The following is a 24647-nucleotide window of genomic DNA, read 5'->3' as shown; positions in this document are numbered from 1 at the left end:
AAAATGAGGAAAGAGAAATTAAAAAAAAAAAAAAAGACTCAAGAAGAAGGGCAATGGAGTCGGATCGGTGGTGCTGTCTGCCCTACGCGATCACTAGGGGCGGTTGATCGGGAAAGGAGACGCGACAGAGCAGGTTTGAGTGACCCACAGGCGCGCAGCCGCAGTGGCAGAGTGCTTACGCACCGCTCGCGGATCCCCTAACCTTCCACGCCGGGCGCGTTTGGGAGCTGAGAAAACGTAGTACACGCCTTGATTCGGAGAAAACTCCAGGAACAAACTCGCCAACAAAGTTTTCAAGTTGACAAGCAGGTATTCTTTATTGTCGTCTGTGAAATACGAACTCACTCCTCTAAACGAGCGGTTTTATTGAGGGACAAAGTCAATAAAGCAAAAGCAACAGCGCTGGGCATATGACCGGAGCCAGAGGCACGAGTGATTAGTATTTGTTACAGGTTTATATATTTTCACTATTGCATTATTCACATACATTATTCTACAACCTATGTTAAGCTAAAAAGTACATGAACTCTGTTTTCCAGACACTAGCTTTTCTTATATCAACATCCCCCCCCCCCCCCCCCTTTCCTTTACCTTTACAGATTCTTTTACTATGTGACTCCATTTTGCTCAAGAGTTCTGGCCCTTTTTAACTTGTTGTCTAATCTTGTGTCTCTAGTGAGCTTTGTTTCTGTTATTATAAACTCATACAGTTATATCCACATAACCACACCTATGATTTGTGAAAGCCAATACTTTTATGTGTTTATCACATCGTCTTTATTAAGTCCGGTTGGCTTGAATATAGAGTCTCTATAGTTGCCAAGCATCCGTGTGTTAGTGGTTCTGTCGATTGTTCCTGCAAAAAGGATGCTGGATTCACAACATTAGTGACCACAATTTCTATATCATCCTGTTCCACAAGGGTGGCTTCTTTTCTAGCGGTTCCAAGTTCTCTCTGTCCTCCTGTTATTTTATATCCTAGGTAGGAAACTCATGTTTGAATTAGTTGGGCCTTTTGTTTGGATACCCAGTAACCATTCAGTCCCAGAAAATTTAATAATTCCACCGTCCACTGGATACATTCTTCCTTTGTTTCAGTAACGATTAATAGGTCATCCACATATTGTAACAGAGTCCCCGTATGAGTAGGTGGCTTCCAGATTCTGAAGAAGGAAACAATCAGCTGCCTTTGCATTATGTGTAGAAACCAGTCATTATAAATCTTAAGCACGTGACAAAGCTTGGAAGCTATAAAAGGCAGTGCTCTGAAGTGAATAAAGGTCATTTTCTGATTACATTAATCAGTGTTCTGACCGTTGATCTTACGCAAATGGCGCCCGAACAGGGACCCTCTTGTTGTTGCTTGACTGAGCGAAGAAGACAGCTGGAAGAGGAGGGGAGCGGAAAAGCCGACCGAAGGGGTTGCTGTCCCGGCAACTGAAGAAACAGAGTGCACTCTGAGGTATCTACACAGAAAGGGAAGCGTTACAACTGAGAAGGAATCTCATCTAAGAGTGGTGAGCTGTTGGGGAGGAGATGGGAATCTCACTGTTGAAAGAAGAGGCGGAGGTAGTAAAGCTCCTCCAACATATCCTTTCTAAGAGAGGACTAACATATGATGATCATCACTGCTGAGGTGAGTAGCTCGAGAGAGGACGCCTTCAACACCGGAGCGGGGGAGAGATCAGCGTCCAGGAGCCTCAACTCAGAGCGGCGAGAGCTACCGAGGGAGCCTCAAGTCCCCGACAGGACCTGCCCAGGAGCCGGCAGCTCAGCTGACGCGAGCAGCTGACACACAGGGGGCGGAGCCAGGAGCAACGGCACCATTTCTGAGTGGTTAAAAACCTGCCCCAGGGAGCGCGAGCTACCAGGAGCGCGGCGAGGCAGTTTGCGCAGGTAGGCGAGCGGGATGGTGAGCACCTGTCGTATGACCAGGGCCTGGTCTGGGAGCTCTGCCCTGGCTGCCTCGGCGGTGGCCAGCGTAGGCACCCAGACAGAGCAGATGACAGGGGAGGCTGCTGTGCAGGGCTCGGAGTTTGGAGGGTGCCTGCACTGGTCTTGTGAGGGAAAGGTGCATGATGGGCAGGGCTGCACTCTATGCTCCATAGTGGAGGTCCTCCTGCAGCAGGTGGCTGAGCTGCGGAATGCTATTAGCGGGCTTCAAGATGTCAGGGTAGCTGAGAGGAAGCAGGGCTGCTTGCTCCAGCCCCAAACTGTGCAGGGGCCTCAAGCTTCCCCTCCAGCTCATGAAGGAAAGAAGGAGGCCACCAACCCGGGAAATTGGGAATTAGTGACAAAGAAAAATAACAAAAGAAGGAAGAAAAGGATAATTAAAGGCAAGGGGCTTCCTCCTAAGGAGGTTAACGAGGAAACGCACCACAAACAACCGGATGATGCACAGGTAAAAATCTCTAGTGGTGCTACAAAGAAAAAGGGGCTGGTTGTAGTGATACGTGGATTGACTCCACAACTCGTTTAAGTTGTAAAGTAGGTATGCTTTATTCAGCGCTGAGGTGCATGGGGATCATTCCTCCAAAGTATGCACACCCAGGGTCGTTTTTCCTTTACATTTATTCCCTTAAGGCATACATATGCATTAGATTACTGATACGCCTATACATATTTAGTATCTGTCCCCGCTTCGTATTATAATGAGCTAGAAGGTCCTTTGTGCCTGCGCAGTGCCCCCTCTGGTCATGGGCAGGGGTCTCAAGATGAAGTAAATGAGTCTTCCTCCTGTGGGCAGGTGTCCTGGGTTGAGCAGCAGCAGTCATTTTTCTCCTTCTTAGGAGCTAGTACAGTGCTGTGTTTTGATCTTTTGGCCTTGGAGCAGCGCTGATAACGCCGATGTTTTCAGTTGCTGCTCGAATGTTTGGTCTGGCCAAGGACTTTCTGAGCCTCATGCTCTGCCAGGGAGGAGGGGAGGCCGGGAGGAAGCAGAGACAGGACACCTGACCCAAACTAGCCAAAGAGGTATTCCATACCACAGCACGTCATGCCCAGGATGTAACGGGGAGTTACCCGGAAGGGTTGGGACTGCAGGGTTGGAGGAGGTATCGGTCGGTGCTCGGCTGGGGGGAGTGGGGTGAGTTATTGGTCGGCTGGTGTTGAGGTGTTGTATTCTTTCCTCTTGTTATTTCCTTTATCATTATTATTATTGGTGGTAGCAGCAGTGATTTGTGTTATACCTTAGTTACTGGGCTGTTCTTATCTCAACCCGTGGGAGTTTCATTCTTTTCGATTCTCCTCTCCGTCCCTCCAGAAGCAGGGGGAGGGCAAGAAGGGGGGGGAGTGAGTGGACGTGGTTTGTGGTTGGGTTCAAACCACGACAGTTCTTTTTGGCGCCCAACGTGGGGCACAAAGGGTTGAGATAACGACAGAGATGATCAGATTAATAGTCGTCACAGTGCTGATTTATTGGCTCTCAAAGTTGTTTCTCTTGCTCTCAGAGCTTCAGAAGGTAGTACATTACTTAGAGCTGGTATTCCCTGTGGTAGTGTTTATCAAGTGTGGGGCTTGGGCTAAGGTTTTTGTTTCGCTGTACTTTATGGCAATGGCTTGTAATACGGTTGGGCTCCGGCAGCAGGGAGAGATGGACGTGGCCGTGGACTTGTACCCGGCCGTCCCGCTGCTCTTCACCGCCCTGGCCCTTCTCCTCGCCTCCGTCTTTGTGAGGCTGCGGGGAGCTGAGGGGGAGCGGCCCCGGGAGCCGGCGGCGGCCGAAGCGGCCCGGGAGAGCGGCCCCGGGGAGCAGGCGGCGGCGGGAGCGGGGCCCGAGCCCGGGAGGAAGGCGGCTGCTGAGCAGCGGGAGGAGGCGGCGGAGGAGCCGAGCCCCGCGGAGGAGCCGAGCCCCGCGGAGGAGCCGAGCCCCGCGGAGGAGCCGAGCCCCGCGGAGGAGCCGAGCCCCGCGGAGGAGCCGAGCCCCGCGGAGGAGCCGAGCCCCCCGGAGGAGCCGGGCCTCGTGGCGGCCGAGAGCATCCCCCGGCAGCCGCCCGCCGAGCCGCAGGAGGATGCAGGAGCCCAGGCAGCATTTCCCAGCAAGGCAGAGCAGGAAGAGCTGCACCCAGGAAGAGAGAAGCCGGTGGTGGGAGAGCCGGCAGGCACAGCAGCTGCACCAGCCCCAGGGACAAGTACAGCAGCGTCATTGGAGAGTTCTGAAGGGTTTGAATGGCCTCTGGGTACCCTTGGGACCTGCCTGCTGATTGTGATGGGGGTCAGCATGTTGGCACACACACAGAGTGTGTTCTACCCACGGCCATTTTGTCTGATCTCAGAAGTCAAGCAGACTCAGGTTTGCTTCTTGACTGGGGTTAGACAACAATATGGGAGGACCAGGAGATCTTCCCCAAGGCTGGACAGCCATGAGTGGCAGTGTGTGTGGGACAGTATGAGCGAGTACCTGGTCCACTGGGCCCCTCCAGTGCTTTGGAAGCGTCGGAGATGGAAGGCAGCTCTATGGAGTCCCCAGCAACAAGCTGCAGAAACTGCTGAAGGGGACAGTGAATTATTCGAGCCTGGTGGGCCATGACACTTCAGGCCATCAGGGCAGAGATGCAACATAGAGATGGACTCATGATCGAGGGGTGGACTTAGCAATGGACACTATTGCCCAGGTGATTCACGAGTGTGAACACTGCACACAGCCTCTCCTGCTCTGAGAGACTGTTACAAGAGATGGCGCCTGACATCATGGACCAGATGGACTCAGCAGCTTTATAGGTCCATGCACTAAGAAATGATCTTTTTCTCTGTGTGTATGTAGATGTATATATATATGTAAGAGTGATGGCATATTGAAGATGTGGGATCTGAGCATGACGTGAATGGTATGGAATAAGGGGTGGATAATGTCCTGGGTTGAGCAGCAGCAGTCATTTTTCTCCTTCTTAGGAGCTAGTACAGTGCTGTGTTTTGATCTTTTGGCCTTGGAGCAGCGCTGATAACGCCGATGTTTTCAGTTGCTGCTCGAATGTTTGGTCTGGCCAAGGACTTTCTGAGCCTCATGCTCTGCCAGGGAGGAGGGGAGGCCGGGAGGAAGCAGAGACAGGACACCTGACCCAAACTAGCCAAAGAGGTATTCCATACCACAGCACGTCATGCCCAGGATGTAACGGGGAGTTACCCGGAAGGGTTGGGACTGCAGGGTTGGAGGAGGTATCGGTTGGTGCTCGGCTGGGGGGAGTGGGGTGAGTTATTGGTCGGCTGGTGTTGAGGTGTTGTATTCTTTCCTCTTGTTATTTCCTTTATCATTATTATTATTGGTGGTAGCAGCAGTGATTTGTGTTATACCTTAGTTACTGGGCTGTTCTTATCTCAACCCGTGGGAGTTTCATTCTTTTCGATTCTCCTCTCCGTCCCTCCAGAAGCAGGGGGAGGGCAAGAAGGGGGGGAGTGAGTGGACGAGGTTTGTGGTTGGGTTCAAACCACGACAGCAGGGGTCCTCAAGATGAAGCAAATGAGTCTTCCTCTTCTTAAACTTTTCACCTTTTAATCTTTGCGCATGGCTTTAGGGTTTAGTCGGTACCTTATCCATAAATCATCAGCTTCTCCCCCTTATCAACAGACCCAGACATTCGCATTTCCTTGTCAATAGTTGCTTATCAGTAGAATCAGGCCTCTGTCTCCTCCCCTTATCAGTAGTTTGTGCCTTGTTCTGTTTAGTAAGCATGATAGGTGTTTACAACAGACAATACTTTTGTTTAAGCAAGGAATTCTTCTAACTCTTATACAATACCCTGTATTGTTCCCTTGTACATTTATTAACCCTGTATCAATCCCCCCTTTTCTATAAAGTGAGTAAATTCTTTTACTCTTCAGACAAGTTCCTCTTTCAACCAATTCTTGCAGAAGGTATCTCTCAGCACCTTATTATGTGTATTTGATAGAGAGTTCAAAATCATTATGTGTCGTAACATTGGCCAGTTCCAAACAAATAATTCAATCGACAATATGAAACGAATACTAACTAACATTAGAAGAACAATAATGGGGTGACACAACGTATTCAGTATGCCAGTTGCAGTTGGTGGTCATCCCAAAGGTACATTTCACCAGTGGTGGCTTGTATCTGGCCCTACCCTTAGTAGGACTCTGCTTATTTCTTCCATATTATGATGGATGCCTGTTTTCCTGGACCCCTCTTATCAGGTCTGGATTTTATCAGTTGGTGGGATATAACTGGTGCTGAATATGCAAAGTCACACCCAGTGATCTTAGTAAAATTATAAAAACAAAATTAGAATGATTCTTAACAGTCATGATTTCATTATCATTATCTATTTTCACAAAAGCACAAGCAGTTCTTAAGCACACACATACACAATATATACAAGTACAATATATACAAGTACAGTCCTTTGAGTAATGTCTGGATGGATTTCAAAATGAGAAGTGCCTTGTTCTGTATCAAGGCATATGTTCTTAGTATCAATTGCGTTTCTTCTCAGGCCTTCACAGTTCTAGTTGGAAAGGCTTCTGGCCAATCTGAAAAGATATCCGTTAGTGCCAACAAATATCTATACCCCCCTTTTCTTGGCAGTTCTGTAAAGTTGATCTGCCACTGTTGTCCTGGTTTGTTGTCCCTCCCAGTTTGACCCATTTTGGGTTTAGGATTACTTTTGGGGTTTGTTTGGAGGCAGAGATTACACTGGTGAGTTACCTGTTGAATAATAGCATACAGAGTTATAGCCATAATTTTGCTTATCAAATATTTATATTGACTCCCCATTGTGTTTTGATGTGCATTCTTTACTAAGGACCATAACGAAGATGAGGGAACAATTATCTTTCCCTGTGGTGTACTAGCCCACCCTTCATCTTGACCTATAATTAATTTCTGATCTTCTTTATTATAGTTTGGCTTACCTTGTAGAGAAATTTTCCCATCAGGAATTAAAGCTCCTTCAATTGTTATCTCACCTTTTGCAGCTTCTTTTGCCTCTCTGTCCGCCAGCTCATTTCCCTCCTCCAATTCTGAGCTCACCTTCTGGTGTGCCTTGATGTGCATAATTGTCACCTTCTCAGGTAGCTGGACCTCTTCCAACAGTCTCAGTATTTCTTGTGCATGTTTAACGTTTTTTTCCTTGTGAATTCAACAGTCCTCTCCTTCTAAATGGTACCATGTGCATGCACAACTCCGAATACATATCTTGAGTCTGTATAGACATTTATGTTTTTCAGCATGTCGTTTTCTACTGATGACATAGCTGTTCCCAGTAAACCAGGTTTCTACGTCGTCTAAAGGGGTATCTTTCAGATCCGGACGACTGGAATATGTGGCCTCAGTAGTCTCTGCTGAGGCTTGCTCCACCATGATGGCTTGATATTTCAGAAACCTTTGTGGGGAAAGCCAGTGCCCACCTTTCACTTTCAGCACTGCAGACACTGTATGGGACACCAGCACAGTCATTTTCTGGCCCAAGGTTAGTACAACTGCTGCAACGGCCCTGAGGCATCCAGGCCATCCTTTAGCTGCAGAGTCCAATTGCTTACAGGCCCAAGTCCTGTGCTAGTAATTTCTTGTTTCTTATGGGAGAAAAGAAAGAATGGTTTACTCACATCTGGGAGTCCTAAGGCTGGTGCCGACCTCAAGGCGTTTTTAATTGGCGGAAGGCTCAAGTCGCTTCTCTTGTCACTGAAGATTCTTGTTGTAGTGCATATAGAGGCTTAACAATTAGTCCATGATGGTAGATCCACAATCTACACCATCCTGTTATACTGTCCAGGCCACACAGGCCTTTTCTGTCTGGGTAGCTATTAGGATGTCATCTATGTACTGCAGTAACTTCTCTTCTTCCGGTGGGGCTTCCCAGGACTCTAAGTCTTTTGAAAGTTGTTCTCCAAACAGGGTGGGACTGTTCTTAAATCCCTGAGGCAACACCATTCACATGAGCTGGATTTTTCACCTACTCTTGGGGGTTTTCCATTCAAATGCAAAGATTTTCTGGCTGGCTTCCTGGAGAGGGAGGCAAAAGAAAGCATCCTTCAAATCTAGAATAGTAAATCAAGTTAGCTCTGATGTTAAGCATGTTAGCAAAGTGTATGAATTTACTATTACAGGGTAGTTATTTTGTTAACAGCCCATAAGTCCTGTACCACCCGGTATTACCCATAAGGTTTACAAACAGGTAAAATAGGGGTGTTAAAATCAGATTGGCACTCTTTTAGCAGTCCTAGCTGTAGGAAATTCTCAGTCATTTGGAAAAAATTCCTTCCCTATCTTCCCTCTTCAGGGGGTATTGTTTAATCCTGACAGGCTGTTTTCTCTCCTTGAGCTTATCTGTATCGGGGGGTGCATTTTTGGCCTTTCCAGGTATGTTTGTAGTCCATACCCCTGGGAATACCTGATCCAGTATATCTTCAATCTGACTTCTCCCTCGATATGATTAGTGATCAAAATTAAACTTTAACATCTCTATATACTGTTGGTCCTTTACTTTTAAAGTGATCTCGCCTCCTTCGAAAGTAATGGTCGCTCCCAAGTGTTCTAACAAATCTCTCTCCAAAAAAGCTTTTGGGGAGTTAGGCATATACAAAAACTTATGGATGCCCCATTGTTTTCCCAATTGATATTTTAATAGTTTACAAAAATAAGCCTTTTCACCTTGGCCAGTTGCCCCTTTTATCATCATATAATCGTCCCCAAAGGCATTAAAGCTTTGTTTAAAACTGAATACGTTGTGCCCGTATCAACCAAAAATTCCATTTCCTTTTTTTTTTTTTTCCTTTTGTCCCCTAGCTCCATTATAACCAGTGGATCTGCTAGGGAAGATTCCCCTGGTTCCCGTCAGCCTAGTTCCAATTCAGTCACCTGAGCCACCCCATGGCACTCCCACCAGGGCAGTCTCACTCCCAGCGTCCAAACTCCTCATAGCACTCACACCGATCCGGTTCCACAGAAGAGGAGGTCACTCCCCCACTTCTGTCCGACGTTCGTCCTCCACCAGTTTCAAAGCAACCAGCGCAGCCGTGGCTGTAGCACGACCCAGCTTTTTCTTTTCTACCTATTTCCAATTCCTGTACACTTTCCATACTTCCTCCTTCACTCCCATCCACATTTATTCATCAACCCTTCAGTCCCGTCTGTCAACATGTCTGTCTGCCCCAGCACCCATCCCATGCTCAAACACAGGAACTGCGGGAGCTCCCCTCCTTTCCCCCTTGGTTTTCCCTTATTTATTTATTTATTATTTTTCACAGGTGCTCACTCTGCTCTGCAGGGGTTACAGATGCCTGCCTCTGCAACAGCACTTCTGGTTTAACCCCTTCTTAACTCTGAATGTGAATGTGCTGCTTGTTGCCAGTGATGGCAATTTCCTCCTCCTTATCAATACCTGATAGGACAGAGGCAGAGGGTGCTCCTCTTGGGGGTACCTGTGATACATAATTTTCTTGATGACTGTCCCAATATCACAGGCTGAACAACATCTCTCCAGCTTAGCTTTCTGGTTTTCCCTGTCCTTTTCCAAAACCAAAATTAGGGATCTGGCAGAGTTATATTAATTTCACATTCTGTCTGCCACTCCAGGTGCTTTCTTAAAGTGAAACATATCTGCATACATTACTTCATCGCATTTTCTTGGCCACCTCAAAACCAACATAAATTGTAAAAAATGTATTAGAATTCAGAGTTCCATTTTTAGGCCATTTTTCCTGATTTTCCAAAGTATATAAAGGCCACCATTGGTTACAATATTTTACCAATGTTTTCTTGTTTACCGAGCCCCCAGAAGAACCTCCCAGTTCTTTCCAATGTGCCAAAATGTAACCCAATGGGCTTTTCTTCAGAATTCCCTTGTTTTGACCGGCTCCCATTTCAAACAATCTCTTACAAATCTCTATAGCTTCTCTTTCCCAGTGCTCTGCAAATGCACTTAAAATATGAGAGCACCTACACACAAGTTTAATGATATTCTCAGGGGATTCAGTACGATAGTATCTCTGGGTTCTGCAGATCAACTCCCCTGTCATTAGAACATAGTTTCAGTTCCAGCAAAATTTACACTGCCCTAGTATCCACAGCAGGTTCCACTGTTCAAAACTTATTATGCACTCATATGTCAGGTTATGAAGTTTTTCCTAATATCCCCCGTTGATTGTCCCCAAAAGAGAGACATTAATTGTTGTATTCCCATTTTATTTTCTCCTTTGTAACCACATCTTCTCAAATTTTCTTTGATACCTTTTATAAACCCTTTCTCAGTTTTCCTTTCTAACTTCCCGGAAGTCCGCCAGGATTTTGTGGCTTTTCTCCACAAACCCACCAGCGTTTCATAAGACACCCCGAGCAGTATCTGCCCCACTACCCTGAGTGGCTATAAAAGTGGGATACATACTAAAAGCACTGCCACAATATCCACGTGAAATGCCACCCATCACATACAGTTACACTCCCACAAGGCACATACTCCCACAGGGCACACAGCCACAATATCCACGTGGAATGCCACCCGTCACATACAGTTGCACTCCCACAAGGCACATAGGGAATTCCCTTGCCCTTGTATTTCGTAAAGTTATCCACTGAGGGAGGGGTAGCCGGACCTTCCCCCGCTTTCTGAGCTGCTTGATGGTTATACACAGACAAGACACAGGACAGAAAAACATAAACGCTTCGTCGGTCTCCGGCCGCTCCCCTCGCGGAGACACGGAACCGCGGATTAGGACTCCACACTCGCTTCGTAGCTACGCTACGTCTCAGTCACACAGAAACACATGGGATCCCACACACTCACACTATGGTTCCGCTTACCCTTCTCCTGCTTCCTACACGGTCATTAGCAGGTCCGTCCTGGCTCCCAAAACCTGGGATGCAGCGGAGACCTGGTGGGTTCGCCTACCCTTCTCCTGCTTCCTACACAGTCATTAGCAGGTCCGTCCTGGCTCCCAAAACTTGGGATGCAGCGAAAACCCGGGCTCGCCCGATCCGCCTTCAGGATCGCTCGCAGCCGCGCTATCGGTCGATGAGCCCCCAGCTTGCAAGCCCTACCTGCCAAGGGGAACTCCGCTATGCACCAGACGTCTCTGCACGCCTTACCAGCAGCCCCGGGCCACGCGTACGCCTTACAGGCCCCCTCAAGTACCTAAATTTCAAGCATACCGTTTCTCCGCAGCCGGCACAGGTTGTTGTCTGTCCCCGCAGTGAGCGGATGAGAAGCGGAGCTCCTCCAGGCAAGCAGCCTGGGGCGCCTAGGATGTCCGCTCCTCACCCGATCCTGCAGCCAAACAGAGGTCTCCTGGCTGGCTCGCCAAATTGATACGCGGATTGACTCCACAACTCGTTAAAGTTGTAAAGTAGGTATGCTTTATTCAGCGCTGAGGTGCATGGGGATCATTCCTCCAAAGTATGCACACCCAGGGTCGTTTTTCCTTTACATTTATTCCCTTAAGGCATACATATGCATTAGATTACTGATACGCCTATACATATTTAGTATCTGTCCCCGCTTCGTATTATAATGAGCTAGAAGGTCCTTTGCGCCTGCGCAGTGCCCCCTCTGGTCATGGGCAGGGGTCTCAAGATGAAGTAAATGAGTCTTCCTCCTGTGGGCAGGGGTCCTCAAGATGAAGCAAATGAGTCTTCCTCTTCTTAAACTTTTCACCTTTTAATCTTTGCACATGGCTTTAGGGTTTAGTCGGTACCTCATCCATAAATCATCAGCTTCTCCCCCTTATCAACAGACCCAGACATTCGCATTTCCTTGTCAATAGTTGCTTATCAGTAGAATCAGGCCTCTGTCTTATCAGTAGTTTGTGCCTTGTTCTGTTTAGTAAGCATGATAGGTGTTTACAACAGACAATACTTTTGTTTAAGCAAGGAATTCTTCTAACTCTTATACAATACCCTGTATTGTTCCCTTGTACATTTATTAACCCTGTATCAGTAGTAATAGGGGACTCTACTTTGAAAGGGACGGAAGCACTCGTCTGTCGGCCTGACCCCATCTCGAGGGAGGTGTGCTGCCTACCAGGCGCAGGGATCAGAGATGTTAAAGAGAGGTTGCCTGCTCTAGTATGTTCCACGGACTATTACCCGCTCCTGGTGATCCATGTGGGTGCTAGGGATATAGATAGTAGTAGACTGAGGACCATAAAGAAAGACTATAGAGCCCTGGGAGAGGTGGTTAGGGGCTCTGGAGCTCAGATAGTCTTTTCGTCAATTCTCCAGGACACAGGGGAGGACCAAGAAAAAGCTAGGAGAATTGGCCAGGTCAATAGATGGTTAAAAGGGTGGTGTCATAGTCAGGGGTTTGGGTGTCTTGAACGTAGGAATAAAGTTAGTAGGCCAGGTCTACTGGGGGCTGGTGGAGCTGGTCTGATGATAAAGAAGGGGAAGAGCAGTTTTGGTAGGAGGCTTGCCAGACTGGTCAAGGAGGCTTTAAACTAGATGTGTTGGGGGAGGGGTCATCATTCCATCTCAACACACCCAGACAGTTGCCAGCACCTATAATAAATGCTCGGAACAATGTAGATATATTCCAGCTGCTCCAGCCAACGAGTCGGCTTCAATTGCAGCTTGGCTCAGATGCCTCTATACAAACGCCCATAGCATGGGCAACAAACAAGAGGAATTAGAGTTGTGTGCATGTCTACGGGGGTATGATATAATAGGCATCACAGAAACATGGTGGGATGGCTCCTATGACTGGAGTGTTGGAATGGAGGGTTACAGGCTCCTAAGAAAAGACAGGCCTGGCAGGCGGGGAGAGGGAGTTGCCCTTTATGTTAGGGATAGACTGGAGATTATGTAACTCTGGGGACAGGTGAGCAGTTAAAAGAGAGTTTGTGGGTCAGGGTTAAAGGGAGAACAGTGATGGGAGACATTACTGTGGGGATCTGTTACAGGCCACCTGATCAAGGAGAACCTGTGGATGAAGCACTCTACAGACAGATAGGAAAAGCCTCACGCTCGCAGGCCCTTGTTCTCATGGGGGATTTCAACCACCCTGACATCTGTTGGAACGATGGCACTGCATGGCACAAGCAATCCAGGAGGTTCCTCGATTGTGTGGAAGACAACTTCCTTCTGCAAGTAATAGAGGAGCCGACAAGGAGAGGTGCCATGCTTGACCTTGTGCTCACCAACAGGGAAGGGCTTGTTGAGAATGTGGTACTCCAGGGCAGCCTTGGATGCAGCGATCACGAGATGGTCGAATTTGAGATCCCCAGGACAGTGAGAAGAGCGTGCAGCAAGCTCACTGCCCTGGACTTCAAAAGAGCAGACTTTGGCCTCTTCAGGAGCCTGCTTAGTAAGGTTCCATGGGATATAGCCCTGGAGGGCAGAGGGGCCCAAGACTGTTGGGTGATATTCAAGGATCACCTGCTACAAGCTCAGGAGTGCTGCATCCCAACTAGAAGGAAGTGCAGCAGGAGGGCCAGGAGACCTCCTTGGATGGATAAGGAGCTGCTGAGGAAAATTCAAAGGAAAAAAGAGGCTTATAAAAAATGGAAGCAAGGACAGGCGGCCCGGGTAGAGTACAGGGATGTTGTCCGGGAAGCTAGGGACCAGGTTGGGAAGGCTAAGGCCCAGTTAGAATTAAACCTAGCCTGGGATGTTAAGGATAACAGGAAGGGATTCTACAGGTACGTAGCAAACAAAAAAACAGACTAGGGACAACATAGGCCCCCTGAGGAAGCTCTCGGGAGAACTGTCTGCACAGGATTTGGGGAAGGCTGAGGTTCTGAATGACTTCTTTGACTTCACTGTCTTCACTGGCAAAAGCTCTGACTGCACCACCCAAGTTTTAGAAGGTAAACGCAGGGACTGTGAGAATGAAGACCTTGGGCCCGCTGTAGGAAAGGATATGGTTCGAGGAAATAAAGCCCCCATTTTCAAGAAGGGGAAAATGGAAGACCCGGGGAATTACAGACCAGTCAGTCTCACCTCTGTGCCTGGTAAAATCTTGGAGCACATTCTCCTGGACAACATGCTAAGGCACATAAAAAACAAGGTGCTTGGTGACAGCCAGCATGGCTTCACTAAGGGGAAATCCTGCCTGACCAATCTGGTGGCCTTCTATGATGGGGCTACAGATCTGATAGACAAGGGTAAAGCAGTTGATGTCATCTACCTGGACTTGTGCAAAGCGTTTGACACTGTCCCGCACAACATCCTTCTCTCTAAATTGGAGAGATATCAATTCGATGGATGGACCACTCGGTGGATAAAGAACTGGCTGGATGGCCGCACACAAAGAGTTGTGGTCAATGGCTCGATGTCCGGCTGGAGACCGGTAACAAGTGGTGTCCCTCAGGGATCGGTGTTGGGATCGGTCTTGTTTAACATCTTTGTCGCTGACATGGACAGTGGGATTGAGTGCGCCCTCAGCAAGTTTGCCGATGACACCAAGCTGTGTGGTCCTGTTGATATGCTGGAGGGAAGGGATGCCATCCAGAGGGACCTTGACACGCTTGTGAGGTGGGCTGATGCCAACCTTATGAAGTTCAACCACGACAAGTGCAAGGTCCTACACCTGGGTCGGAGCAATCCCAGGCACGGCTACAGATTGGGCAAAGAAGAGATTCAGAGCGGCCCTGCGGAGAGGGACTTGGGGGTGCTGGTCGATGAGAAAATGAACATGGGCCGGCAGTGTGCGCTCGCAGTCCAGAAAGCCAAACATATCCTTAGCTGCATCAAAAGGAGTGTGACCAGCAGGTTGAAGGAGGTAACTCTTCCCCTCTGCTCTCGTGAGACCTCCCTTGGAGTTTTGTGAACAGTTCTGGTGTTCTCAACATAAAAAAGACATGGAACTGTTGGACCAAGTCCAAAGGAGGGCCATGAGGATGATCAGGGGACTGAAGCACCTCCCATATGAAGATAAGCTGAGAAAGTTGGGGCTGTTGAGCCTGGAGAAGAGAAGGCTGCATGGAGACCTCATAGCAGCCTTCCAGTACCTGAAGGGGGCCTATAGGGATGCTGGGGAGGGACTCTTCGTCAGGGACTGTAGTGACAGGACAAGGGATAACGGGTTAAAACTTAAACAGGGGAAGTTTAGACTGGATATAAGGAGGAAATTCTTTCCTGTTAGGGTGGTGAGACACTGGAATCAGTTGCCCAGGGAGGTTGTGAGTGCTCCATCCCTGGCAGTGTTCAGTGCCAGGTTGGATGAATCCTTGGGTGGGATGGTTTAGTGTGAGGTGTCCCTGTCCATGGCAGGGGGGTTGGAACTAGATAATCTTGAGGTCCTTTCCAAACCTAACTATTCTATAATTCTATGATTCTATGATGGTACCTGTCCTGGGTTCAGCAGTAGCAGTTATTTTTCTCCTTCTTAGTAGCTGGTGCAGCACTGTGTTTTGATTTTTTGGCCTAGGAACAGTGCTGATAACGCCAATGTTTTCAGTTGCTGCTTAGATGTTTGGTCTGACCAAGGGCTTTCTGAGCCTCATGCTCTGCCAGGTAGGAGGGGAGGCCAGGAGAAAGCAGAGACAGGACACCTGACCCAAGCTAGCCAAAGAGGTATTCCGTACCACAGCACGTCATGCCCAGGATGTAAGGGAGAGTTACCCGGAAGGGCTATTTCACTGCAGGGTTGGACGAGGTATCCGTCGGTGCTCGGCTGGCGGTGTGGGGCGAGTTTTTGGTCGGCTGTGTTGAGGTGTTGTATTCTTTCCCCTTGTTATTTCCTTTATCATCATTATTATTATTGGTGGTAGCAGTAGTGATTTGTGTTATACCTTAGTTACTAAACTGTTCTTATCTCAACCTGTGGGAGTTGCATTCTTTTCGATTCTCCTCTCCATCCCTCCAGGAGTAGGGGGATAGCAAGAAGGGGTGGAGTGAGAGAGTGACTGTGTGATTTATGGATGACTTTTTTTAAAACCACGACAGTACCTTAAAAGCCCTTTTAAAATGGTCAAAGGACCGGGAACTAATTTTGGGACTGGGTGCAGCTTTTGAGATACACACTTGGTACCAGATTGGATCCGCTTTATGGGAAGAAATTAGTAAGGGATCCAAGGAGGCTCATATATTAGCTACCTTGTGGCGACTGATTAAAGAGACTTTAGAAGAAATGAAAAGTGAAAGGGCAGCCACTGCGTCTGCGTTTGCTGCGCTTTTGCCGAATTCCTCTTGGACAGAATCCGCTTCAAATGAACTATTTTCCCCAATATCGGTGCCCGGACCGGCGCCGATACAAGCCCGAATCATAAACCCCCTTCAACCATCACAATCAACAGCTCCTGAAGTGAAACTAAAAGGTAAGTCTGATCCGGGGAACAACCACGAGGTGGCAGTAAAAACTCTCCAACCTAATACCGAAGATACTGAGGAATCAGGGGAGGAGGAGGAAACGAATTTCCCTCCGTCCCCCTCCTTCCTTATATCCACCACTGCCTCCATCTACGCCGGAATCTACCCCAGGGACGCCACAACAAGCTGAGATACCAACTGCCACTAGATCTTTAGAAGGACAGAGGGTATTCCCCAGAGCCACAGACAGCGTTTGATGTAAAAACATGTGGAACAGATTGGTGCGGAACTGTGAGATGAAGTTACAAAAGGCAATGACACTGTGAAAAATTTGTTAGTCATTTGGAGAACTATTTTAGAGATGTTAAAGTCAAAAAAAAAAAAAAAGAGAGACCGTGGAGCCCGTTGCACACCCATCCCCCCCAAACCTCCACCAGTTGCTGCTGCAGCTGCGAAGACTGAGGACAGAGATGAGGATGATCCTTGGATCCAGGCCCTATTGACCCCAAGGAGCCTGTGCACATTAATCAGACTGCTGTTGTTGCTGCTCCTGAGGTTCTGATGCCTGATAATTCTGATGCTGACCTGGATGGTCCTTTTGACCCGGGGCCTATTGATCTGGAAAAGGTGTCTGATTTATATCCCCCAGATCCTCATGATAAATTGTGGAGAGCTTTGCAAAGGACTGGCTGCGTGGCAGAGGCCATGCAGATGGTGATACGCTGCAGCTGGTGCAAATCTCAGATGGAAAAGTACAAGGGAGCAAGATGAGCGTGCCCTGGAGATAAACCGTGGCAGAAGCAGAACGATAATTAAGTTTGTGACCTTCAAGTTGCTTAATGTTTATCTTACTGACCAGACTCTTTATCCCTGATCCTATTTTGTATCCTGTTTTGCTGAATTCCTTTACTGTATCTTTAACCAATAATCTTGTAACCTGTAAAAGCTATAAACCAATGATCTTGTAACATGCAAAAGCTATAAGCCAATAATATCTCTGTAATCAAACTATAAACATGCAAGCAAGGTATATAAGCATCCAGCTGCTTAGCAATAAACGAGACTTCTAAAGCAAGTTATGCTCGTGTCTCCCAGCTCTTTGCGACATTTGGCGCCCGAACAGGGACCCAGGGGCTTTGTACAGAACAAGGAGCTGAAGTGGACAGACCTCGTCGCAGCAGGGGTGGCCTAAAAAAGACAAGAAGATTTGTCTCGAGGCTCCTGATGTCACAACGGTGAATCAGGCTGTTACGTGCCGCCAAAACCTTGGAAAAGCTGCAACAGTGCTGACAATACCGTATGGAAAGGCAAGCGGCATATAAACTGTTTGAGGACTTTTTGAAAGTTAAAGGGGCGGATTTAGATTATAAGAAGGAATTATTTAGTTTACTAGATTATGCTAAGTCATTGGGTTGTTTTATTAATCCACATACTGTACATACTTTAACGGAATGGCGAATATTCGGGGATATTTTGTGGGATACAACGATTAATGATGATAAAGTTGCAAAGAAATATGGTAAACCTTGGCAAGCTATATATAATACCCTGTTAAAACAAAAGGCTGGGAAGACAGCAGGGATCGGGAAAGCTCCGAAGAATGAAGCCTTCGGAAGGCAAAGAACGCTTCGCTGCTGGCAGCGTCGGTTCCGAGAGCCTGAGCAAGATTTTACTTGGCTCGCCGCCAGGAGGACAGTTATTAATTGCCTACATAAGTATGCAGTACTTCAGTTCTTCCGACATATCCTCTCTGCGAGAGGGATAGCGTATGATGAAGCTATGCTAAAAAGATTGTTGCTCTGGATTAAGGAGAAGGACTTAATCCAGGGGGTTGGAGAAGCCTTTGAGCTTGGGACTTGGGAAAAAATCGCTAAGGAAGAAGTCTCTGTTTTATGGATGTTTTCAGTCCTTAAAGTGAAGGGGGCAACCTTTAAAGAGACAGACTTAAATTTAATGTTGAAGTGGTCGAAGACGCATTGTCCAGAGACTGATGAGTCTACCGTATCTGAGGTCTCTCTGTGGAGTGGTGCACGAGTTGAGTTGTGGGACGCAGCCACGGAGGGCAGTGACACTGTGAAACATTTGTTGGTCATTTGGAGAACTATTTTAGAGATGTTAAAGTCAAAAAGTGAGATCATGGAACCCAGTGTCCCGTCCCCCCCACCCCTGGCCACCCCTGAGCCTCTGCCAGTTGCCGCTGCGGCTGCAAAGACTGAAGACAGTGATGAAGACACTCTTTTTGACCCGGACCCTATTGACCCCAAGAAGGAGCCTGTGCGTGCTCATCAGACTGCTGTTGCTGCGTCTGAAGTTCTGACGCCTGTTAATTCTGATGCTGACCTGGATGATCCTTTTGACATGGAGCCAGAAAAGAAACCTGATTTATATCCCCCAGATCCTCATGATAAATGGGCAGCTGTAAAGGGAGAAGCGAAACGGGTGGGGGATGCAGATGTATTGTGTGCTTTCCCTGTGATGTAGGTGCTGGATCAAGACCCGTGGTGGGAAGGTCTCTCGTATGCCCTTATCAGGGGTATCGGGAGGACTGTGGCGGACTGTGACGGACCGTGGACTTGGGGCCCCATATACAACTCATTTGATACAGTCTCTCTGTGATACTCATGTACTAGAAGTTGGCAAATATGTCTATGATTCTATTGATGCTTGGAAACCTTTATAGATATTGCTGGCCACTTCTTCTGACATAGGCTGGCCACCTGTGTCAGAATGAGTGTGCATTTTGATCAGTATAAAAGCCCAAGCCTCATGCGATGTGAGGGAGGCAGAGCCTCTGCGGGGACGCTCGCTAAGGTTGAGCCTGCCACCTCACACTGCAATGATGCTTGTTGGAGCTGGTTTCCTGATAGTCTTCACAGAGTCCTTGTGCCACGTTCTGTACGTGGGACTGTGTAGTGCGAGTAATGATTGTCTGGATTTTGTGTTTCAAATATTGTTCCAAAAGATGTGTGAAGTGTGCTTGTGGGATCCCATATGCATACGTATGTGTGTGTGTGTAATGAGGGCAGATGGTGTTCTATGTATTTTTTTTGTTATCGTGTTCATGTAAAAGTTTTTAACAGGTAGTGGTTTAACATTTCAGGCAAGAAAGGGTTAATGCAAAAGTGTGGTTGCTGACAGGTATTTATAGCTGCTGCCGAGCAGGCTGCTGTTTGTAGCTGTGCAAAGCAGGGTGAACAACTTTTGAAAAAAAAAAGAAAAAAAAAAAAAAAGGGAGAGAAGAAGGAAAGGTAGGGTTGCAGAGCACAGGTAGACAAATGCAAATCCAGGTGATAGATTGGAAATCTATTCAGAGAGAGGCTCTGTCAAACAATGATTTTGATTGTTTGCAGGCGTTGCAGGAAAAGATTCTCGCCTTTCCTGTTAAGTACCAGATTAACGCTCAAGGTCAGGCAGTAAATGCTGAAATGTCTCCCTTAAATTGGAAATTGCTATCTCAGTTAAGGCAAACTGTTATTTCTACAGGCATTCAGTTTGAACCCACTAGGCAGATGTTGTCATATATTTGGGGAACAGATTTTCTGTTATATTAAAAGTATTGTGAAATTAATCCTCACCCCTTCGCAGTTGTTGTTATGGAACATGTATTGGCAGAAAACCTGTCAAGAGGCGGTTGCAGTTCAGCGAGGCCAGGGAGATCCCCTGATTGGGGTGCAATTACAACACCTGATGGGAACTGGACAGTTCTCCACTAAGGAGGCTCAAGTCCAGCTAGGTCCAGAATTGTTAAAAGAATCTATGAGACTAGCCTTGCGAGCTCTATCACAGATTAAAGATACTACTGCAGCTCCTGCCTACATGAAAGTGACACAGAAAAAGGACGAGCCCTTCAGTACCTTTGTGGATAGGGTAGCTGATGCTATAAGGAAGTCAGGTACTCCAGAATACATGCATGGTATTTTACAGCGTCAGTGTGCAATACAGAACTGTAATGATGCTGTAAGGCAGATACTTGTTCAGTTACCTGCAAATGCCACTGTAGAAGAGATGTTAGAACGAATGGCACGGGTACCTATGGGGCATCAGGCAATGTTGGTTGAGGCAGTAAAAGCAGTGGGAGAGGCAATTCAAAAAAGTCATTCGCAAGTATTAGCGGCCTTGGCACCTTTGCAAGCCACCGGTATGGTCAAGGGTCCTCGATGTTTTGGATGTGGTCAGCCCAAGGTCATGGCTGTGCAGAATTTGGAGGAATGTGTTGTATGAATTTTTCTGATCATTCAAAATCCATTTACTCACAAATAGATACCCTACGACAGCTTACAGATAAATTATGGGTTGAACAAGATTGGGGATTTGAAAGATGGCTTCGATCATTAGGTCTTACTGAATGGGTGATATCCTTATTGAAATCTGGATTAATCATCGTTGTTGTATTTTTTTTGATTTTATTGTGTCTTCCCTGTTTTTGTTCCTGTATTCAATCTATGCTACAAAGGACGGCTGAGCACCTAACACAGTCAGTTTCGTTTGCCCAAACAGAAAAAAGGGGAATTGTAGGTAAAACATGTCTGATTTAGGGCCAAGACTCCGAAGGTCAAGAGGGAGTCTGTTTTATGTTAACAAGAACAAAACAGACTATGTGGCGGCTGGGAAAATGCAAGGCTTGCTGAGAAGAAGGTCTGTAAATAGTCACATGCATGCTTGAAGGTGTCTCAATGGCCTTTTTTACCCCTGGTGTGATGGCTGCCACTAATTGGAGAAATATTAAAAGCCTAGCATGCTTTGCTATCCAAGAATTTAATATCACATTAACCATATTAGATGACCTCTTATATGATGTTGACAGTATCCGACATGCTGTGTTACAAAATCGGGCTGCCATAAATTTTTTACTTTTAGCACAAGGTCACGGATGTAACGAATTTGAAGGTATGTGTTGTTTAAATCTTTCTGATCACTCAAGTAGTATACACTCTTAAATAGAAAAACTACGCAGTCAATTTAAGGATATTACTTTCGCTTCTAGTTGGTTAGATTCTTGACTATCTTCTTGGGGAATCACTGGATGGTTACTAGATGTCGTTAAGCATGGAATAATCATAGTTTTAGTCATTATATTACTAATAACCTGTCTACCTTGCTTGCTTCAATGTATCCAAATACAAATTAACAAAGCTATGAACAACCTCAATACGTCGCTTATTGTTCTTAAGAAAGAAAGGGGAAATGTGGAGAGCTTTGCAAAGGACTGGCTGCGTGGCAGAGGCCATGCAGATGGTGATACGCTGCAGCTGGTGCAAATCTCAGATGGAAAAGTACAAGGGAGCAAGATGAGCGTGCCCTGGAGATAAACCGCGGCAGGAGCAGAACGATAATTAAGTTTGTGACCTTCAAGTTGCTTAGTGTTTATCTTACTGACCAGACTCTTTATCCCTGATCCTATTTTGTATCCTGTTTTGCTGAATTCCTTTACTGTATCTTTAACCAATAATCTTGTAACCTGTAAAAGCTATAAACCAATGATCTTGTAACATGCAAAAGCTATAAGCCAATAATATCTCTGTAATCAAACTATAAACATGCAAGCAAGGTATATAAGCATCCAGCTGCTTAGCAATAAACGAGACTTCTAAAGCAAGTTATGCTCGTGTCTCCCAGCTCTTTGCGACAATAAATGGGCAGCTGTAGAAGGAGAAGCGAGATGGGTGGGGGATGCAGATGTATTGTGTGCTTTCCCTGTGATGTAGGTGCTGGATCAAGACCCGTGGTGGGAAGGTCTCTCGTATGCTCTTATGAGGGGTATCGGGCGGACTGTGGCGGACCGTGGACTTGGGGCCCCATATACAACTCATTTGATACAGTCTCTCTGTGATACTCATGTACTAGAAGTTGGCAAATATAAGTATGTCCATGTTTCTATTGACACTTGGAGACCTTTATAGATATAGCTGGCCACTTCTTCTGACGTAGGCGGGCCACCTGTGTTGGAATGAGTGTGCATTTTGGTCAGTATAAAAGCCCAAGCCTCATGCAATGTGGGGGAGGCAGAGCCTCCGTAAGGACGCTCGCTAAGGTTGAGCCTGCCACCTCGCACTGCGGTGATGCTTCTTGGAGCTGGTTTCCTGATAGTCTTCACAGGGTCCTTGTGCCACGTTCTGTATGTGGGACTGTGCAGTGGGAGTAATGATTGTCTGGATTTTGAGTTTCAGATGTTGTAGTTGTGTGGAGTGTGCTTGTGGGATCCCATACGTGTGTGTGTGTGTGTGTGTGATGAGGGCAGATGGTGTTCTGTGTGTTTTTTTGTTGTCGGGTTCATGTAAAAGTTTTTAACAGATAGCAGTTTAACATTTCAGGCAAGAAAGGGTTAATGCAAAAGTGTGGTTGCTGTCAGGTATTTATAGTTGCTGCTGAAGCAGGCAGGCAGGCAGCTGTAGCTGCTGCGGAGTAGGCAGGCACTTGTAGCTGCTGCTGAGCAGGCCACTGTTTGTAGCTGCTGCTGAGCAGGCCACTGTTTGTAGCCGTGCAAAGCAGGGTGAACAACTTCGGAACAGCCCCCCCCCCCCCAAAAAAAAAAAAATACCCACAAACAAAAACCAAACAAACAAACAAAAAAAAACCCAAGAAACAAAAACCAAACCTCTCCATCTATTGAAGTATTGAGGCAGTTTGTAGAGACACCACAGACAAAGCCTAAATGGCACCTGCAACACAGTGGGCGCATAGTAGGAGCCTTGCTTAGTGTGTTTAAAGTAACCTGGGGGTGAATCCAACAATTGGAGGAACAGATCGCTTGAAACAAGAACTGCTAACTGAAAAAGCAGGAGGGGTAGTGCAACCACAAGCTTTATCAGCCGTCATCTAAGCAGCATCAGGGTGGCAGAGAAAGAAGAAAAAAAAAAAGGATAATGATGCAGCAAACTTCTTGACTGTTAAAAATGTGCAGTTTACTTCTGCAGCTGCTTTACATTCCTTTTGCATCAGAATGCTTCTCCTTTAAGAAATCACTTTAACTTGTCTACTTCTCAAGAACTGATAACCCGGAAGAGGGGGTATATTTGTGTCCTCCTACCTACAGGTCCATGGCGGCTGCCTGCAAAGTTTGTCAAGCCTTGCCATGAGTTGGACAGACGAGTGGAAAAACCCAATGCCTCAGCTACAGGAGCCGACCGTGAATACCCCAAGCAGAATCAGAGAAAAATGCATGACTGCAAAACATCACTTGGAGGCAACTGAAAAGTAACAACTTGAATAAGTGTACTTGTAAAGTAGCTATTATTAGAGGCTGTGATTTTGTGTATAAAAGCACCTGTTTACTAGCCAGTTGCTAATATGAAACTACACCTTGTATTGTCTGGATTTGTCACTTGCAAAAGAGATGTTAGAGCATGCAAATTTGCAGCAGCTGCTAGAAAATGCTAAGGCAAGAGCTAGAAAGATTCTAATATGACGGTAGTGTTATAAAGCAGGTAATGGAACAAATTAAGAGGGTGGGAGAAATCCACTGGTAAGAAATTTCTTTGGCTAGTCCCTTGCTGCCATCAGCATCTTCACAACAAGGGGCAAGGACTGAGGTTGGCCAAATGCCTGCTACCACAGTTAAGGGCAAGACTGAGTTGGCCTCTGTGTTTGCCACCAAGAAGAACCCTTATCTCCACTGTTGGCTGCAACCCAGCAGGTGTGGAGCGCTGTGGACACATGCCATGCCAGACCTTGATGTGAGGGATGGCCTCCCTTGTTATCAGAGAGCCATCCAGGAGAAAAAGGACAGGCCCAGCAGCCTGTGGCTGGCATATGTTGGAGGTATGACCTAGTCCAAATCCCCTGCTCAAGTAGGGTCGTCTAAAAGATGTATAAAACAAAAAAAAAAGGGGAATATAAGGATTTTCTCCACGTGACGAACGATTCCTTGCCCAAACCACTGGTTCTATATAAAGACCTACATGATAATGAGTTGAAAGGACCAGTGCCATTGCTGACATGGGGTCAAGGATCCGGCTGTGTTCAGCTATCGACAGGACCATACTGGCTGCCAGCAAAACGTATAAAGCCCCAGAACTCAACAACATAAAAAAGCGACAATGACAAAAATCTTTATATCTGTTCTATTATGTGTGATCATGGGTAATGGACAAGTATACTGGGCACATTTGTTAAATCCCCCATTATTCCAACCTGTTACATGATGTGTAGGATACACTGGTATGCCACATGTTATAAAGATTCAAGTGACTTCAAATCAGACTAATCTTACTGAAAAAAAAGTAGTTGTAAACTCTTGTCCTGCATGTCAACCCACAGGCTTTGGCCTTGCTATTGGTGTAAATCCTCCAGGCATTTTACCGCTACAACTTTGGCAAAGGGATGTCACTCATGTTCCAGAATTTGGACACCAAAAATACGTTCATGTCTCTGTTGACACCTTTTCCATGGCAATTTGGGCCATCGCTCAAACTGGAGAAACTTCTCACCATGTTGTGAAACACCTTCACGCCTCTTT

The 24647-nt window shown here is 46.8% G+C and overlaps 1 long non-coding RNA gene across 2 annotated transcripts; it reads left to right on the top strand.

Annotated features, from left to right (window-relative positions):
• Positions 1-3: 3 nt before the first annotated feature.
• LOC136004277 (uncharacterized) lies at positions 4-24634 on the top strand. Of its 2 annotated transcripts, none has more exons than XR_010608354.1 (3): positions 4-309; positions 1346-1896; positions 23226-24634. It is a non-coding gene; the product is annotated as an uncharacterized LOC136004277 (long non-coding RNA). The 2 variants fall into 2 exon arrangements; XR_010608353.1 differs by lacking the exon at positions 23226-24634 and adding an exon at positions 12844-12928.
• Positions 24635-24647: the final 13 nt, after the last annotated feature.

This window comes from Lathamus discolor, chromosome W (genome assembly GCF_037157495.1).
Source record: "Lathamus discolor isolate bLatDis1 chromosome W, bLatDis1.hap1, whole genome shotgun sequence".
Lineage (NCBI taxonomy): Eukaryota > Metazoa > Chordata > Aves > Psittaciformes > Psittacidae > Lathamus > Lathamus discolor.
This window is presented reverse-complemented; position numbering and strand designations above follow the sequence as displayed.